This window comes from Macaca fascicularis, chromosome 3 (genome assembly GCF_037993035.2).
Source record: "Macaca fascicularis isolate 582-1 chromosome 3, T2T-MFA8v1.1".
Lineage (NCBI taxonomy): Eukaryota > Metazoa > Chordata > Mammalia > Primates > Cercopithecidae > Macaca > Macaca fascicularis.
In genome coordinates this window covers 9930860-9952008 of record NC_088377.1, presented here as the reverse complement: position 1 = coordinate 9952008, position 21149 = coordinate 9930860, and positions in this window count along the sequence as shown.

The following is a 21149-nucleotide window of genomic DNA, read 5'->3' as shown; positions in this document are numbered from 1 at the left end:
TGTAATCCCAGCTACTCGGGAGGCTGAGGCAGGAGAATGGCTTGAACCTGGGAGGCGGAGGTTGCGGTGAGCTGAGATTGCGCCATTGCACTCCAGCCTGGGCAACAAGAATGAAACTCCGTCTCAAAAAAAAAAAAGAGTAACAAAAAGGGATTTTTAGGAGACAATTAGATAAAAATGTATATGATGACTGTATAAGGGCTGTGTGTATGAATTTATAGGGAGTAGAACCTTCACTCTTAGTTGGTGACTGTTTGGGGCTTATTTTAATAGATGAACAGTTTTTTAAAATTTTTTGTTTTTTTAACCCTACCCTTAACCCATGAACACTATTTTTAGTTAAAGTATCTAATGTAAAATTATTTTGAGTTTTTAATGTTTTGATGATAAATGTGTATTCCTGAACATTTCTGACTTACTTATCTTACATGTGGTGTCTTCCTGTATGTAGTACATTATATCGATTTCTACTTGAAATAAATATTTTGAAAAAATGATAATCACCTTTTTTGCTTAAGACATTTTTAGAATTAAATAGTTCCTGCTTTAAGGTTTTTTGGTTTTTCATGGTTTTTAAAAATAATTCTTTTAAAATTATAAACTATTAATATTTTATTTCAGTATTCTATTTTATTTTTTAAAATTTTAGACACAGGGTCTTGCTCTGTCCCTGGCTGGAGTGCAGTGGCTCAATAATAGCTCACTGCAGCCTTGAACTCCTGGGCTCAAGGAATCCTCCCACCTCAGCCTTCGTGGTAGGTAGGATGACAGGTGTGAGCCACCATGCCCAGCAATGTGTTTTTGAGACGGAGTTTCACTCTTGTCGCCCAGGCTGGAGTGCAACGGCACAGTCTCAGCTCACTGCAACCTCTGCCTTGCAGGTTCAATCAATTCTGCTTTTGCCTCCTGAGTAGCTGGGATTACTAGCATGTGCCACCACGCCTGGCTAATTTTGTATTTTTAGTAGAGATGGGGTTTCACCATGTTGGCCAGGCTGGTCTCGAACTCCTGACCTCAGGTGATCCCCCCACCTTGGCTTCCCAAGGTGCTGGGATTACAGGCATGAACCACCGTGCCCAGCCACCCAGTTAATTAAAAATATGTTTTTTGTAGATACAGGTTCTCAATATGTTGCCAAGGCTGCTCTTGAACTCCTAGCCTCAAGCTGTCCTCTTACCTAGGCCTCCTAAAGCACTGGAACTACAGGAATGAGCCACCATACTAGGCCTAATATATTAAAAAGTAGGAGTAATGAACGGAAATACTTTTAGCGATCCAAGCACTATAGAAAGTACACATTGCAAAGTAAAATCACATTCTGCTGTTCTCCCTTTCCTTTGTGTAAAGGTAACAAACATCCATTGTTTTTTATTGCGTCAGTCTTTTGAAAAATTCCTCTTTTTGTGTTTTTCTTTTCTGGGCCTTTTTTTTTTCTTTTAAAATGTTTACTTTTTTGGTTTTTGAACAAATTTGGCTTTTTCTTTTAAAAATTAAAAATCGTATTTTATTGTTTCTTTTGTTTAAAGTACATCTTTTCAGACTTAAAAACAATTAAACCTGTGTGAATTTCAGAAAGGATTTAATATGACCCCTAATTTTGCTGGCTTTTTCGCAGAAAAGTACTGGATCACAGAAAAATACTAGAAGTCTTATCCTTACTCCTTCATGTGATGCTTGAGATAAAAACTAAATAATCACATCTGGCTTTGTTGAGTTTTCTTGGTAAGTCAGTTTTATTGACAAATAAAAGCCTCGTCCAATAATAAGTTTATCCTAAATAAACCAAACATAGTCCAAATTCTGATGGCATCAACCTCCAGTTTAAAATATGCTGCATGCACCAGGCAAGGTGGTTCACCCTTGTAATCCCAACACTTTGGGAGGCTGAAGCAGGTGGATTACTTGAGTCCAGGAGGTCAAGACCTGCCTGGACGTGGTGAAACCCCGTCTCTACTAAAAATACAAAAAATTCACTAGGTGTGGTGACACGTGCCTGTAGTCTCAGTCACTTGGGAGGCTGAGGTGGGAGGATCACCTGAGCTGGGAGAGGTTGAGGCTGCAGTGAGCTGAAATCACACCATTGCACTCCAGCTTGGGAGACAGAAAGAGACCCTGCTCAAAAAAGTTAATTAATATATGCTGTATGATAGTTTTACATTACATTAATTCTAAATTACTTAGAATCTGGCCAGCTTAGTGCAAATACAAAACAAGGCACTTAAGCTGTGGCTAGCAATGGAATCACATATACTGTGGGTCAGACATTTTTGATAGCAAGGATATGGTGAGCTTGGGGCCTCCTTAGCTCTCCGATTTTTGCAGTTACATGAATGAACTAAAAGTCTGAAACCTAAGAGCTCCAGGGTTTTGATCATGTACCCCTCTCACTTAAAAAATGTAGCTGAGCATGGTAGCTCACACCTGTAATCACAGCACTTTGGGAGGCTGAGGCAGGAGGATCACTTGAGCCCAGGAGTTTGAGACCAGCCTGGGCAACAGAGGGAGACCTCCTTCTCAACAAAAAATTTAAAAGCTAGCCAGGTGCAGTGGTGTGTGCGTATAGTCCCAGCACCTCAGGAGCCTTGAGCCTAGGAGTTCAAGGTTGTAGTGAGCTATGATTGCACCACGGCACTCCAGCCTGGGCAACAGAGTAAGACTCTGTCTCAAAAAAATACAAAATTAAAAATGTGTGCCTGCCCCCTAACATATATTCACTTAAGAATTATATGTTATGTTGAGCTATGTGAAATTGCTGATGTTTTACTATTTTTAACCTACAAAAAAGGCAATTTCATATGGTTCACCCAACATGTACTACTGGGATAATATATTGCACATTACAAAGTATACACAAAACACATATTTTAAAGGATCGTCCAGGTTGGGCACAGTGGCTTACACCTGTAATCCCAGCACTTTGGGAGACCGAGGCAGGAGGATCGCTTGTGACCAGCCTGGGCAACATAGCACGACCACATCGATACAAAAAAAAAAAAAAAAAAAAAGGAAATAAGCAATTTAATTACTTTTCAAAACGTGTAGCCAGGCGCAGTGGCTCACGCCTGTAATCCCAGCACTTTGGGAGGCCGAGGCGGGCGGAGATCACAAGGTCAGGAGATTGAGACCACGGTGAAACCCCGTCTCTACTAAAAATACAAAAAATTAGCCGGGCGCGGTGGCGGGCGCCTATAGTCCCAGATACTCCGGAGGCTGAGGCAGGAGAATGGCGTGAACCTGGGAGGCGGAGCTTGCAGTGAGCCGAAATAGCGCCACTGCATTCCAGCCTGGGGGACAGAGTGAGACTCTATCTTTAAAAAAAAAAACAAAAGAAAAGAAGAAGAAGAAAAAACACTTGTATTTTAAGTTCAGAGGTACATGTGCAGGTTTGTTAAATAGGTACATAGGTAAAGGCATGTCATGGGGTCTTTTTATACAGATTATTTCACCACCCAGGTGTTAAGCCTAGTACCCATTTGTTATTTTTTCGCTCTTCCTCCCACCCACCAGCCTCCCATGGGCCCCAGTGTGTGTTGTTCCTCTGTATGTGTCCATGTGTTCTCATCATTTAGCTCCCACTTATAAGTGAGAACATACAGTATTTGGTTTTCTGTTCCTGCATTAGTTTGCTGAGGATAATGGTCTCCAGCTCCATCCATGTTCCTGCAAAGGACATGATCTTGTTCCTTTTTATGGCTGCATAATATTCCGTGGTATATATGTACCACATTTTCTTTGTCCAGTCTACCATTGAGGGGCATTTAGGTTGATTTCATGTCTTTGCAACTGTGAACAGTGTTGCAGTGAACATACACGTGTATGTGTCTTTTTTAATAATTTTTTTTTTTTTTTTTTTGAGATGGAGTCTTGCTCTGTCGCCCAGGCTGGAGTGCAGTGGCCAGATCTCAGCTCACTGCAAGCTCCACCTCCCAGGTTCACGCCATTCTCCTGCCTTAGCCTCCCGAGTAGCTGGGACTATAGGTGCCCGCCACCTCGACCGGCTAGTTTTTTGTATTTTTTAGTAGAGACGGGGTTTCACCGTGTTAGCCAGGATGGTCTCGATCTCCTGACCTGATCCGCCCATCTCAGCCTCCCAAAGTGCTGGGATTACAGGCTTGAGCCACCGCGCCCGGCCTTTTTAAATAATTTTTATTTTATTTTATTTATTTATTTATTTATTTATTTATTTTGAGACGGAGTCTCGCTCTGCCGCCAAAGCTGGAGTGCAGTGGCCGGATCTCAGCTCACTGCAAGCTCCGCCTCCCGGGTTCACGCCATTCTCCTGCCTCAGCCTCCCGAGTAGTTGGGACTACAGGCGCCCGCCACCGCGCCCGGCTAGTTTTTTGTATTTTTTAGTAGAGACGGGGTTTCACCGTGTTAGCCAGGATGGTCTCGATCTCCTGACCTCGTGATCCACCCGTCTCGGCCTCCCAAAGTGCTGGGATTACAGGCTTGAGCCACCGCGCCCGGCCTAAATAATTTTTATTTTAGGTTTGGGGACATGTGAAGTTTTGTTATATAGGTAACTCGTGTCACAGGGGTTTGTTGTACAGATTATTTCATCACCCAGGTATTAAGCCTAGTACTCAATAATTATTTTTTCTGCTCCTCTCCCTCCTCCCTCCATCCTCAAGTAGGCCCTAGCATCTGTTGTTCCCCTCTTTGTGTGCATGAGTTCTCGTCATTTAGCTCCCACTTATAAGTGAGGATATACTGTGTTTGCTTTCCTATTCCTGTGTCAGTTTGCTAAAGATAATGGCCTCCAGCTCCATCCATGTTCCTGCAAAAGACATTATCTTGTTCATTTTTATGGTTGCATAATATTCCACATTTTCTTTATGCAATCTGTCATTGATGGGCATTTAGACTGATTCCAGTGCATGTATCTTTATGGTAGAATGATTTATATTCCATTGGGTATATACCCAGTAATGAGATTGCTGGGTCAAATGGTAGTTCTGTTTTGAGATCTTTGAGGATTCTCCCCTCTGCTTCCCACAATGGTTGAACTAATTTACATTCCTACCATCAGTGTATAAGTGTTCCCTTTTCCCTGCAGCCTCGCCAGAATCTTTTATTTATTTATTTATTACTTTTTAACAATAGCCATTCTGACTGGTGTGTGATGGTAGCTTGTGGTTTTGATTTGCATTTCTCTAATGATCAGTGATGTTAAGCTTTTTTTCATGTTGGCCACATGTATGTCTTCTTTTGAGAAGCATCCGTTTAAGCCCTTTGCCCACTTTTTAATGGAGTTGTTTTTTCTCTTGCAAATTTGTTTTAGTACCTTATAGATGCTGGATATTGGATCTTCGTCCGATGCATAGTTTGCAAAATTCCTCTCCCATTCTCTAGGTTGTCTTCTTACTCTGTTGATAGTTTCTCTTGCTGTGCAGAAACTCTTTAGTTTAATAGATCCCATTTGTCAATATTTGCTTTTGTTAAAATTGTTTCTGACATCTCTCTCTCTTTTTTTTTTTTTTTAAAGACAGAGTCTTGCTCTGTCACCCAGGCTGGAGTGGAGTGGTATGATCTTGGCTCACTGCAACCTCTGCCTCCTGGGCTCAGGTGATTCTCTTGCCTCAGCCTCTTGAGTAGCTGGGATTACAGGCGCACGCCACCACACCCAGCTAATTGTTGTATTTTTAGTAGAGATGGGGTTTCACCATGTTAGCCAGGCTGGTCTCAAACTCCTGACCTCAAGTGATCTGCCTGCCTTGGCCTCCCAGAATGCTGGGATTACAGGCATGAGCTACTGCGCCTGGCTTTGCTTTTGGCGTCTTTGTCATGAAAACTTTGCCCATTCCTGTATCCAGAATGATATTGCCTAGGTTGTCTTCTGGGGTTTTTATAGTTCGAGGTTTTACATGTAAGTCTTTAATTCATCTTGAGTTGATTTTTGTATATGGTCTAGGGAAGGGGTCCAGTTTCAATCTTCTGCATATGGCTAGCCAGTTATCCCAGCACCATTTATTAAATAGGGACTCCTTTCCCCATTGCTTTTGTTTTTGGTCACTTTTGTTAAAGATCAGATGGTTATAGGTGTGTGGCCTTATTTCTGGCTCTCTATTCTGTTCCATTGGTCTGTGTGTCTGTTTTTGTACCAGTACCATGTTGTTTTGGTTACTGTAACCCTGTAGCATGGTTTATATCAGGTAGGGTAATGTCCCCAGCTTTGTTCTTTTTACTTAGGATTTCCTTCACTATTCGGGCTCTTTTTTTTGTTCCATATGAAGTTTTAAAATAGTTTTTTCTAGTTCTATGAAGAATGTCATTGGAAGTTTGATAGGAATAACATTGAATTGGCCGGGCGCGGTGGCTCACGCCTGTAATCCCAGCACTTTGGGAGGCCGAGGCGGGTGTATCACGAGGTCAGGAGATCAAGACCATCCTGGCTAACATGGTGAAACCCCATCTCCACTAAACATACAAAAAATTAGCCAGGTGTGGTGGTGGGCACCTGTAGTCCCAGCTACTCAGGAGGCTGAGGCAGGAGAATGATGTGAACCTGGGAGGCAGAGCTTGCAGTGAGCTGAGATCGCGCCACTGCACTCCAGCCTGGGCAACAGAGCAAGACTGTCTCAAAAAAAAAAAAAAAAAAAAAAAAAAAAAAAAAAAAAGAATAACATTGAATCTAGAAATTGCTTTGGGCAGTATAGCCATTTTAATTATATTGATTCTTCCTATCCATGAACATGGAATGTTTTTCCATTTATATGTGTCATTTCTGATTTCTTTCTTTTTTTTTTTTTTTTTGAGACGGAGTCTCGCTCTGTGGCCCAGACTGGAGTGCAGTGGCGCGATCTTGGCTCACTGCAAGCTCCGCCTCCCGGGTTCACGCCATTCTCCTGCCTCAGCCTCCGGAGTAGCTGGGACTACAGGCGCCCGCCACCACGCCCGGCTAATTTCTTTTTGTATTTTTAGTAGAGACGGGGTTTCACCGTGTTAGCCAGGATGGTCTCGATCTCCTGACCTCGTGATCCGCCCGCCTCGGCCTCCCAAAGTGCTGGGATTACAGGCTTGAGCCACCGTGCCCGGCCAATTTCTGATTTCTTTTAGCAGGGTTTTAAAATTCTCATTGTAGAGATCTTTCACCTCCCTGGTTAGCTGTATATTTCTAGGTATTTTATTCTTTTTGTGGTGATTGTGAATGGGATTGAGTTCCTGATTTGACTCTCGCTGACTGTTGTTGGTTTATAGGAAAGGTAGTGATTTTTGTACATTGGTTTTGTATCCTGAGACTTTGCTAAAGTTGTTTATCAGCTGAAGGAGCTTTTTGGCCGAGACTTTAGTGTTTTCTAGATATAGGATCATGTCATCTGCAAACAGAGATAGTTTGACTTCCTCTCTTTCCATTTGTATGCTCTTTATTTCTTTATCTTGCCTGATAAGCATTTTAATTATTAATAGTTCTTAAATCCTTTTATTCTCATGAAATAAATATATATACTAAATAAATGTATGTATACTGTGTATACATATATATAATATTTAAGCTATTTCACAGAGAAGCATGGATTCAAATAAAATACAGCATGCACTTACTAAATCATGATATTTTTCAGTTACATCCACCAATTTTGAAGAAGTTTTTACTGAAATTTGATGAATAAATCTTCCCTTGATATGAATCCAAGTTTATTTATTTATCCTTTTTTATTCTTTCTCTTTCCTTTTTTTTTTTTTTTTTTTTTGAGACAGGGTCTCACTGTTGCCCAGGCTGGAGTACAGTGTGGTGTGATCTCAGCTCACTGCAACCTCTGCTTCACAGGTTCAAATGATTCTTCTGCCTCAGCCTCCCAAGTGGCTGGGACTACAGGCACCTGCCACCACGCCCAGCTAATTTTTATTTTTATTTTGTATTTTTGACAGAGATGGGGTTTCGCCATGTTGCCCAGGCTGGTCTCTATCTCCTGAATTTAGGTCAATCTGCTGACTTTGGCCTCCTAAAGTGCTGGGATTGCGGGTGTGAGCCACTGCACCCAGCCTATCTATCTATCTATCTATCTATCTATCTATCTATCTATCTATCTATCTACCTACCTACCTACCTACCTATCTATCTATTTAAGATGGGGTCTCACTGTGTCACCCAGGCTGGAGTGCAGTGGTACAATCATAGCTCACTGCAACCTCAAATTCCTGAGCTCAAGCAATTCTCCCGCCTCCGCCTCCTGAGTAGCTGTGATCACAGATATTCACCACCATGCCCAGCTAATTTTTAAATTTTTGCAGAGATGGGGGTCTCTCTATGCTACCCAGGTTAGTCTTGAACTCCTGGCATCAAGTGATCCTCCCTCTGTGGCCTCCCAAAGTGTTTTAAAATGAACCCCATTGTATAACTTTCCTGAAGAAGTCAGAAGATTACCACTAGCCTATCATTCTACAGCAAAACACGCATGGGGAGAGAGAGAGAAGACTGCTCTTCGAAAGACCAATTTTGTGTTCCTGTCACTTGGGTTTTAAAAATCAGGTGATTTCTCTTTAAAAATCTGGATCTCTGGCAGTGTTTGCCTGTGATCCTGCAAGGAGTCAATCGGTTGGAGCTGAGGAATGGCTGTTGGTGTTGAACAGTCCAGGCTCTCCCGCTCTCCACAGTCTCCATCTTCCTTCATCTCCTTCCATTTCTTTCCTGCAACAGCTTGCCTAATAACGGAGCAGCAAATGGATTTCACATGTGGTGCCATCTCTATATGTTTTCTCTGGAATCATTTTAGCATTCTAATCAAAATGGCCGCTCCAAAAATGGTTATACTTAGCTAGGTTTTCTATAAAATATCTGTGTTTTAAAAAGTAATTTATGATTGAGGCTGACTCCTCTGACACATCTTTCTTTCAGTGGCTCACAAAAAGTAGCTCCTAATGAGTTCCTTTATTTTAACAGAATCTTGCAAATACCACAAGCTGGAACATGCTAGAAATGTCTGCACTTTCACCCGACTGTACTCAAACCTCCCACGCTGTGTGATTTGATGTAATAATGGTTTCTTCAAATCTCCAGCCACATTTTCTCTGAGTCTTCCAGTAGATTTTCTTACAAAAGAATGCATTTCAATTTCTTGCCATAGTGTTTCCTATTTGCTATTTTAACCAGTTTTGCTGTGGTAGGAAGAAAGTGCTTTCTAATTTTTTTTTTTAACTTCTGTATTACACACGGAATTGTGAAACATGCTGTTTAACACGCTGTTAAACATTTGTCATTAAGCTGAGTGAAATTTTGTATGATCTTGTATTGAGGATCACATGATTTTTAAACACAACTGATAGTATCTAAGGAATAATGTATGCTTTGCTTGAGGTCCAATGATAAAAGATGTTAATAATTCAATTATTTTTCTTGATAATGTTAATTATTTTTGCTAACTTTTTGCCAGATCTCTTTTAGCTTGTTATGTGGCTGATGATGAGCTTGCAATAAAGACAGAAATGTTAGCCTTGACATTTGTTTGGGGTTTGCTTGAGCTTGCATTATCTATATTATTTTCAATCCAGTTCCTTGGGCAGAATTTTGTTTGTTTTGTTTTGTTTTAGAGAGACACGGTCTTAATGTGTTGTCTAGGCTGGAGTCCAGTGGTGCGATCACGGGTCACTGCAGACTTGAACTCCTGGTCTCAAGCAATCCTCCCACCTCAGCTTTCTGAGTAGCTGGGACCACAGGTATGTGCCACCATGCCTGCTACGTGTGTGTGTGTGTGTGTGTGTGTGTGTGTGTGTGTGGAGATGGGGCCTCACTATGTTATGCAAGCTGGTCTCAAACTCCTGGCCTCAAGTGATCCTCTTGCCCTGGCCTCCCAAAGTGTTGGGATTACAGGCATGAGCCACCACATTCACCCAGAAAAATGTTAAATTTTAAATTGTGATGTAATTCACATACCATAAAATTCACCTTTTTTTTTTTTTTTTTTTTTTTTGAGACGGAGTTTCACTCTTGTTGCCCAGGCTGGAGTGCAATGGCGTGACTTTGGCTCACAGCAACATCTGCTTCCCAGGTTCAAGCGATTCTCCTGCCTCAGCCTCCCAAGTAGCTGGGATCACAGGCATGCGCCACCATGTCTGGCTAATTTTGTATTTTTAGTAGAGATGGGGTTTCTCCATGTTGGTCACGTTGGTCTGAAACTCCCCACCTCAGGTGATCCACCCGTCTTGGCCTCCTAAAGTGCTGGGATTACAGGCGTGAGCCACCGCCCCCGGCCAAAATTCACCCCTTTAAAGTGTACAGTTCAGACTGGGCACAGTGGCTCATGCCTGTACTCCCAGCACTTCGGGAGCCAGAGGTAGGAGGATCTCTTGAAACCTGGAGCTTGAGACCAGCCTGGGTAACATGGTAAAACCCCATCTCTACAAGAAATACAAAAATTAGCTGGGTGTGGTGGTGTGAGCCTATAGTCCCTGCTACTCGGGTGGCTGAGGTGGAAAGATTTCTTGAGCCTGGGAGGTTGAGGTTGCAGTGAGCTATGATCACACCACCACACCCCATCCTGGGCGACAGAGTGAGACTGTCTCCAAACAAACAAACAAAAAAACCACAAACACCCAAAAACTGTATAGTTCAGCAGCTTTTTGTGTATTCACAGAAGTGTACAAGCATCACCACTAATCTCAGATCATTTTCATCATCTCAGAAAGAAATCTCATACCCATTAGCAGACACTCCCATACACCCCAGGCCCCGGCAGTCACTCACCTACTTTCTGTCTCTCTGGATCTCCCTCTCCTAGACATTTCATAAAAGTGGAATCATACAATATGTGTGTGTGTGTTTTTTAATTCGGCTTCTAAATTATTTTTTAAAACTTAAAAAAAAATTAGATTAGCCGGGCGCGGTGGCTCACGCCTGTAATCCCAGCACTTTGGGAGGCCGAGGCGGGCGGATCACAAGGTCAGGAGATCGAGACCACGGTGAAACCCCGTCTCTACTAAAAATACAAAAAATTAGCCGGGCGCGGTTGTGGGCGCCTGTAGTCCCAGCTACTCAGGAGGCTGAGGCAGGAGAATGGCGTGAACCCGGGAGGCGGAGCTTGCAGTGAGCCGAGATCACGCCACTGCACTCCAGCCTGGGCGACAGAGCAAGACTCCGTCTCAAAAAAAAAAAAAAAACTTAGATTAAAAAAAAAGCCCAGAAGTCTCAATACTGCATCCCCGTCCCCACCAAACCATGGTCCCTTTCCACACTCACCTGGGCTGTGCACAGGCGACTGTGGTTAGAGCACAGCATTGATGCCGTCAGCAGCACAGCCTCGATTTCGATACAATCCAATTACCTCGGCTCAGAGAACAATTTGTTCCGAATAAAGAAGTAAGCAAATCCTTGTTTTGCAAATTTCTGCTGTTGGCCTAGAGAGTGACGGTGCTCCCAAAGATGGGCCAGCAGGGGCTCGAAGCATCCTACTCATTATGCTCTGTGGGAATGCTCCACTGAATGGGGCACATGCGTTTTCAGTAGCATTGTCTTCATGCAGGGAGAACAGAATATTTGTTATCAACGAATGCTGCAAAAAAGTAAAATATGTACCACCAACAAGCCAATACACCCAAGAAGTGTTCATTTTAGGACTTAGGAGTAAATTCTGGTGGGCATCACACAAAGGAGTTTTAGACTATTTCAGGTCGATGTTAAAGTAAGGCATAAAACTGCTCCCTGAAATTATATATAAGATTATTCAGCCGGGCGCGGTGGCTCACGCCTGTAATCCCAGCACTTTGGGAGGCCGAGGCGGGCGGATCACAAGGTCAGGAGATCGAGACCACAGTGAAACCCCGTTTCTACTAAAAATACAAAAAATTAGCCGGGCGCGGTGGCGGGCGCCTGTAGTCCCAGCTACTCAGGAGGCTGAGGCAGGAGAATGGCGTGAACCCGCGAGGCAGAGCTTGCAGTGAGCCGAGATTACGCCACTGCACTCCAGCCTGGGCGACAGAGCGAGACTCTGTCTCAAAAAAAAAAAAAAAAAAAAAAAGATTATTCTCTACCTTTCTATTCCAGAGGTCTATTTGAAGAGTATGTTGAAGAGCACATTTTTTAGAGGCAAATTCTTAGCAATTTTGTTACAAATATTAACATCAAGGAAATAAAAACCATCCTTTCTTCAATGTAAACTTTTAATTTTTTAAATATTTTGTATTTATTTTATTTTGTTTATTTTTTGAGACAGCATCTCAGCATTAGTCCATTCTCCTGCTGCTATAAAGACACACCTGAGACTGGGTAATTTGTAAAGGATAGAGGTTTAAGTGACTCACAGTTCAGCATGGCTGGGGAGGCCTCAGGAAACGTACAATCATGGTGGAAGGGGAAGCAAACACATCCTTCTTCACGTGGCAGCAGCAAGGAGAACTGCCGAGCAAATGGGGAAAAACCCATTATAAAACCATCAGATGGCCGGGCATGGTGGCTCACACCTGTAATCCCAGCACTTTGGGAGGCTGAGGTGGGCAGATCACCTGAGGTCAGGAGTTCGAGACCAGCCTGACCAACATGGAGAAACCCTGTCTCTACTAAAAATAGAAAATTAGCCGGGCATGGTGGTGTATGCCTGTAATCCCAGCTACTCGGGAGGCTGAGACAAGAGAATCGCTTGAACTTGGGAGGCAGAGGTTGTGGTGAGCCGAGATCGTGCCATTGCAGTCCAGCCTGGGCAACAAGAGCAAAACTCTGTCTCAAAACAAAACAAAACAAAAACCATCAGATCTCGTGAGAACTCACTATCACAAGAACAGCATGAGGGTACCCACCCTCATGATTCAATTACCTCCCACCAGTCCCTCCCATGACATGTGGAGATTATGGGAACTACAATTCATGATGAGATTTGGGTGGGGACACAGCCAAACCATATCAGACAGGGTAACACTCTGTCACCTCAGCTAGATGCAGTGGTGCAATCACAGCTCCCTGTGGCCTTGACCTCCCTAGCTCAAGCTATTACCTTCCTTAGCCTCCCAAAGTGCTGGGATTACAGGCATAAGCCACTGGGACTGGCCCAGTGTAAATTTTCTATTAAAGAAGAATACACGTATAGAAACTACATAAATCATAAACTTAATATAATTTTCAAAGTTAATATGCTCATGTAAGCAGTACCCAGATCAAAAACAGAGCAGAACCGGTCCCCTAGGATAACCCCTGGCACTCTCTTCCAGTCTCCACCCCTCTAAAACCGTAGATATGATTTGTCTAGTTTTGAACTCGACATCAAAGAGACCAAATGGTATGTGCTCTTTTGTGTCTGGCTTCCATCCTTAACATTATGCTTGGGAGAATCAGCCCAACTGTGATGTGAAGCTGTAGGCAGCTCATTCTCATTGCGAGGAGAACTCTGTTATGTCAATGTATTCACTGTCCTATTGACAATTGGTTACTTTCCGGTTTGTGTTTATCAGAAATAACACTGCCTTGACCATGCCTGTCGATGCCTATTGGTGGACATATAGACTCATACTGAATGCGTTTCTTTTCTTTTTTTTTTCCTTTCTGAGACAGGGTCTCACTGTGTCACCCAGGCTGGAGTGCAGTGGTATAATCACCACTCACTGCAGCCTCCACCTCCCGGGCTCAAGCGATCCTCCTGCCTCAGCCTCCCAAGTAGCTGGGACTAAAGTTATATGCCACCGCGTCTGGCTAATTTTTGCATTTTTTGTAGAGATGGGTTTTGGCCATGTTGCCCAAGCTGGTCTTGAACTCCTGAGCTCAAGTGATCCACCTGCCTCAGCCTCCCAAAGTGCTGGGATTACAGGCATAAGCCACCGCACCTGGCCATTGGGTATATTTCTTTTTTTTTTTTTTTTTTTTTGAGTCGGAGTCTCGCTCGCTGTGCCGCCCAGGCTGGAGTGCAGTGGCCGGATCTCAGCTCACTGCAAGCTCCGCCTCCCGGGTTCACGCCATTCTCCTGCCTCAGCCTCCCGAGTAGTTGGGATTACAGACGCCCGCCACCGCGCCCGGCTAGTTTTTTGTATTTTTTAGTAGAGACGGGGTTTCACCGTGTTAGCCAGGATGGTCTCAATCTCCTGACCTCGTGATCTGCCCGTCTCGGCCTCCCAAAGTGCTGGGATTACAGGCTTGAGCCACCGCGCCTGGCCCATTGGGTATATTTCTAAGAGAAGTAGCAAGAAGATAGTTTTTATGTCTGCCTCTCATATGTTTGGTGTCCTCCACCTGAAAATAATTTAAAAACTGAAGAGTCGAGGGCATGGACCACGAAGTTTTAGAGGAAAAGTACAAAGTTACCAAAAAGGCTGTTATTTTCTGTGCGATCTTTACTAATGAACCAGAGTTTAGGGGTGCTGTTGTGTCCAGAAAGTGACCACAGTCAGTGGGCTCTTCCTTCTTCCTAAATTGGGATTTTGTAACAAGATTTAGGAGCTTACTTCATTTGGGAATGGGATGTGACTTGGAAACGTGAGAGGGGACCTGGGAATTCAATCCCCCTTCCTTTTTTTAAGACAGAGTATTGTGCTGTCACCCAGGCTGGAGTGCAGTGGCATGATCTGGGCTCACTGCAACCTCTGTCTCCCGGGTTCAAGCAATTCTCCTGCCTCAGCCTCCGGAACAGCTAGGATCACAGGCATGTACCATCACGCCTGGGTAATTTTTGTATTTTTATTATTTTTTTAAATATTTTTTTGAGACACAGTCTCACTCTGTTGCCCAGGCCAAAGTGCAGTGGCGCAATCTCTGCTTAGTGCAACCTCCACACTCCCTGGGCTAAAGCGATTCTCCTGCCTCAGCTTCCCAAGTAGCTAAGACTACAGGCATACATGCACCATCATGCCTGGCTGATTTTTGTATCTAGTAGAGACGGGGTTTCACCATGTTAGCCAAGCTAGTCTCAAACTCCCGACCTCAGGTAATCTACCCACCTCGGCCTCCCAAAGTGTTAGGATTAAAGGCGTGAGCCACCATGCCTGGCTTAGGAATTCGATCTCTTAAGAAGATCCTGGAGAAGTCTAATAATTCTCTTCTGAAGGATCCATGAACTTACCAAGGCTTCAACTCATCTCATCTCCTTACATAAAGAGAAAATCTACAGAAAGCATCAAATTGGAGAACAGAACCCACATCCTACAAATGCTTCTTCTCAGCAGGGAGCATGGTCCCTCCCTGACCTCCCTTCCTCTGGGGTAGCATCCTTCACCAGGAATTACTCACACTGACCACGGGCCACCTGTCGCTACTCTTATCTGCTTCTATTATACATCCCTACCATGCCAATTACAGATTTTACTAAGATTTTTTTTTCTATTATTTTATTTTGGATCCTGAACAATCAACTGAACTGAAAGAGGTTTTATGTGTGTTTGCTTGAGCAGTTTATTTATTTAGTTTTTAGAGACAGGGTCTTGCACCATCGCCCAGGCTGGAGTTCAGTGGAGCAATCACAGCTCACTGTAGTCTCGAACTCCTAGACTCAAGTGATTCTCCTGCCTCAGCCTCCTGAGTATCTGGGACTACAGGTGCAACCATCATGCCCTGCTCATTGTTTTATTTTTTGTAGGGACAGAGTCTTGCTATGTTACTCAGGCTGGTCTCAAAACTCCTCGGCTTAAGTGATCCTCCTGCCTTGATCTTCCACAGACCTGGGATTACAGGCGTAAGCCACCATGCCTGGCATGAGCAGTGTATTTTTGTCACCTGTTTATTCTGTGATAGGAGGGTAATATATCAAAGAAGAGAAAAACTGTCCTATACAGAAACCACCAGAGGAAGAATTTGCTACTTTCCTGCAGGGCATGAATCATGTCTGCATGACTCATTTTTGCAGAACAACTGGTGAAAGGCCAATGAATAAATAGGTACTTTGTGATGATGATCATGAAAATGATGGATAATAAAAAGATACAAACAGTTCTGACTGCCTTAGAAGGCAGTTGCTGGGCAAATAAAAAATACAGTACTATTTTAATATTCTATTGCATCATTACTTAGTAATCCTTACAAACAGATTTTATAGTTTCAAATATTTCAAAAAGATGTTCAATGTCATTACAGAAATGCAAATTAAAACACAGTGAGATACTGCTACATCCCTGTTAGAATGGATACAATTTTATTTATTTATTAAAATGTTATTATTGTAAATTGACGAACTATAGTTGTATATATTTATGGGCTACAAAGTGATGTTATGATTTACGAGTACAACTTGGGATAATTAAATCAGGTGAATTAACTTCACCTCAAATTTTTTTTGTGGAGAGAGCATTGGAAATTTTACTCTCTTAGCAATTTTGAAATGTACCATACACTATTATTAACTAAACTTACTATGCTGTGTAATAGATTGCAAAAACCCCCTTATTTCTCCTGCCTAACAGAGGCTTTGTAGTAGCCTCTGACCATCATTTACCCATTCCCTTCAGCCCCCAGCCTCTGGTAATCATCGTCCTACTCTATGCTTCTATGAGGCCTATTGTTTTAGTTTCCACATTGCATTAGTCAAAGTTCTCTAGAGGGACAGAACTAATAGGATATATATACAATATACATATGGGAGTTTTTTATGCCATATATATTTATATGTAAATAAGTATGTGTATAACACACAAAAAAATAAGATACATATAATATATATGGGATATATATTATAGGATATAATATATATGGTATATAACATATGGGATATATGTAATATGTGATATATGTGTGTGTGTGTATGTGTGTGTGTATATATATATGGGAATTTAAGTATTAACTCACATGATCATAAGGTCCCACAACAGGCCTTCTGCAAGCTGAGGAGCAAGAAGAGCCAGTCGGAGTTCCAAAACTGAAGAACTTGGAGTCCAAAGTTCGAGGGCAGGAAGCATCCAGCATGAGAGAAAGATGTAGGCTGGGAGGCTGGGCCAGTCTAGTCTATTCACATTTTTCTGCCTGCTTTATATTCTAGCCACACTGGCAGCCGATTAGATTGTGCCCACCCAGATTGAGGGTGAGTCTGCCTTTCCCAGCCCACTGACTCAGATGTGAATCTCCTTTGGCAATACCCTCACAGACATACCCAGGATCAGTACTTTGCATCCTTCAATCCAATCAAGTTGACACTCAGTATCAACTGTCACACATATGTAAGTGAGATCATGTGGTATTTGTCTTTCTGTGTGTAGCTTATTACACCTAACATCATGTCTTCTGATCTCTCTCTTTTTTTTTTTTTTCTTTTTGAGACTTGTTCCCCAGGCTAGACTGCAATGGCATGATCTCGGCTCACTGTAACCTCTGCCTCCCAGGTTCAAGCGATTATCCTACCTCAGCCTACTAAGTAGCTGGGATTATAGGCACCCGCCACCACAGCTAATTTTTTTGTATTTTTAGTAGTGACAGAGTTTCACCATGTTGGTCAGGCTGTTCTCGAACTCCTGACCTCAGGTGATCCACCTGCCTCTGCCTCCCAAAGTGCTGGGGATTACAGGCGTGAGCCACTGCGTCCTGCCCATGTCTTCTGATGTCATCCATGTTGTTGTTAATGAAAGAATTTCTTTCCTTTTTTAAGGCTAAAATTCCATTGTGGATATGCTACATTTTCTTTATTTGTTCATCTATTGATGGACACTTAGATTGATTCCATAATTTGGCTAGTGTAAATAGTGCTGCAGTGAAAATGGGAGTGCAGACATCTCTTTGACATACTGATTTCAAATCTTTTGGGTAAATACCCAGAAGTGAGAATGCTGGATCACTATTTTTAAAATTTTATTTTATTTATTTTATTTTTTTGAGACCAGGTCTTGCTCTGTCACCCAGGCTGGAGTGCAGTGGCATGATCTCGGCCCATTGCAACCTCCGCCTCCTGGGTTCAAGCAATTCTCCTGCCTCAGCCTCCTGAGTAGCTGGGACTGCAGAAATGCACCACCACACCCAGCTAATTCTTTTTTTTTTGTATTTTTTTAGTAGAGACGGGGTTTCGCCATGTTAGTCAGGCTGGTCTCAAACTTCTGACCTCAAGTGATCCGCCTGCTTCGGCCTCCAAAAGTGCTAGGATTACAGGTATAAGCCATCATGCCCAACCTGGATCACGATTTTAAATAAGAAGTGTTGGCAGGGATGTGGAGAAACTAGAATCCTCATATATATTATTGGTGGAAATGTATAAACAGTACAACCATTTTGGAGAACAATCTAGCAGTTTCAGTAAAAAGTTAAAACTGGCTGGGCACAGTGGCTCGCACCTGTAATCCTAGCACTTTGGGAGGCTGAAGCAGGAGGTTTGCTTGAGTCCAGGAATTCAGACCAACCTGGGAAACATATGAAGACCCCATCTCTACAAATTTTTTTTTTTTTTTTTTTTTTTTTTGTGACGAAGTCTTGCTCTGTCACCAGGCTGGAGTGCCGTGGCATGATCTTGGCTCTCTGCAACCCCTGCCTCCTGGGTTCAAGCGATTCTCCTGCCTCAGGCTCCTGAGTAGCTGGGATTACAGGTGTACACCATGCCCAACTAATTTTTGTATTTTTAGTAGAGACAGGATTTCACCATGTTGGCCAGGATGGTCTCTATCTCTTGACCTCGTGATCCACCCACCTCGGCCTCCCAAAGTGCTGGGATTACAGGCATGTGCCACTGCGCCTGGCCAAAAAAAATTGTTTTAAATTAGCCAGGCATGGTGGTGAGTCCTGTAGTCCCAGGTAGGATGTTCACTTGAGTCCGGGAGGTCAAGACTGGAATAAGCCATGATAGCAACCCTGCACTCCAGCCTGAGTGATAAAGTATGGCCCTGTCTGAAAGAAAAAAAAAAAAAAGTTTAACATAAATCAACCATAGTCTCTTGTAGGAATATATCAACTGTTTATTTATTCATTCTATTACTGATGTACATTTGTATTGCTTCCAGGGTTTTTGGCTGTTATGAATAATGCTGCTATGAACACATTAGGGTTTGTTTTTTTTTTTGTGCCATAGAACCTAGCAATTCCACTCCTAGGGATCTACCTAAGACAAACAAAAACATTAGTCCACACAAAGACATGTATGTTTGTTCGTAGTAGCTCTTTTCATAATAATCTAACACTGGAAATAATCCAAATATACATTAACTGGTGAATGGATAAATAAAATGTGGTATATCCATACAATGGGATGTCATTCAGTAATCAGAAGAGATGAAGTATTGATACATGTGGAAACACGAGTGGACCTTGGAAGCAGTGTGCTAAGTGGGAGAAACCAGACATAACAGACTGCATTGTATGAGTCCATTTTTTTTTTTAATTTTAATTTTTTTTTTTTTTTTTGAGACAGAAGCTCACTGTCATCCAGGGTGGAGTGCAGTGGCATGAACTCAGCTAACTGCAACTTCCACCTCCTGGGTTCCAGCGATTTTCGTGCCTCAGCCTCCCAAGTAGCTGGGATTATAGGAACCCGCCACCATGCCTGGCTAATTTTTGTATTTTTAGTAGAGATGGGGTTTCACCATGTTGGCCAGGCTGGTCTTGAACTCCTGACCTCGTGATTCACCCACCTTGGCCTCTCAAAGTGCTGGGATTACAGGCGTGAGCCACTGCGCCTGTCTGTATGAGTCCATTTATATAAAACGTCCACAGAAAGGCAAATTTCTAGTGACAGAAAACAAAACAGTTGTTGTTTAGTGCTGGGAGTGGGAGCAAGGATTAACTGTAAATCAGCACAAGAAAACTTTTTGGGGTGATGGAAATATTCTAAAACTGGATTATGGTATTAGTTACATAATTCTAGAAATGCACTAAAATCTTTGAAATGTACAGTGCCAATGGGTGAATATATAGTACAGAAATTACATCCCAGTAAGTTGTTTTTTTTAAAGCATAGACTCTTATATTTAAACAATATTTGTATCTTTTATTTAGCTACTCAGTCACTACAGGAACAATACATTTTTTTGGGGGTGGAGAGCATGACAACGTTTAAATTTTTAAGAAGTAACCCAAAGGAAAACATTCTAAAGAAATCTTTCAGTTTCTTCCCTGAGACCTCTTAGTTTTTTACTCTCCTTGGTTTATTCATTAAAGCCCTGTCTTCTGAAGATGTGCAGTGACCTCTGAGTCATCAATCACTTAGAGGTAAAGAGGTCCCAGGTGTACTTTTAGAATAATGGGTTCAATTCCAAAGTAACACACGAAGGGAGGACCTATTGTCTAGATCCAGGTCATCAGTAGGCTAGACCTTCCTGTCCTGCATTCAAAGTGAGTATCTGGAATTACTTGAAACTCCAAGATTAGGTTGTTAAACAACATGGTAAGACCAATAGCCAAATGTAAGTTAGGTGTAAGACTGAGGGCTTCAGACGTCAACAATACCAAACCATGATAGTCACCACTGTCATCAAGTGGGCTCTCTCCAGATGTATCAACAGTACACCTGGAAATTCATCATTTTCCATAATTTTCTACAATAATATACTGGTCCCTAGCAACAGTTACAGTCACCATATAGATGATTAAAAGACACTAAATCTTTTTATTTTAAAATGCAGTTTTTATCAACATACAACAGATACAGAAAAGCAAGCATGTCATAAGTGCTCAATGAATTTTCAAAGGTAACATCCCTTCTATAACACCAACAAGCGTGAGAAATAGATCACCATCACCCTGGAAGCCCCTCCAAGCCCCTCCCAGCTACGACACTTACTCTCTTCCTCAAAGATAACTGCTATTCTGACTCTTCACACCATACATTTGTTGCCCAGTTCTGAACTTCATATAAATGGAATCAACCATACTCTATGCACTCATTTTTGTCTGGTTTGTTTTACACTGTACATAAATCAACCATAGTCTCTTGTAGGAATATATCAACTGTTTATTTATTCATTCTATTATTGATGTACATTTGTATTGCTTCCAGGGTTTTTGGCTGTTATGAATAATGCTGCTATGAACACTTTAGGGTTTGTTTTTTTTTGTGCATATCTGTGGACGTTTCTGTTGAGAATATATCTGGAAGTGGATGTTGGCTGCTAGGGTATGTGTATGGTTAGCTTTAGTATACATCATTTTATTTTTGCCAAAATCTAGAAAGCCACTTGAAGTGACGTAAGCATAAACATACCTAAATGGAGAAATTTCCTAAATGTAAACACACATTCATTCCTCATCAGAACTGACCCAAGCAAACACTGTCACAGGCAGGACAACTGAGTATCAGTCACGAAGTTAGTGGAGTGTGATGTCTCACCAACAACAATTC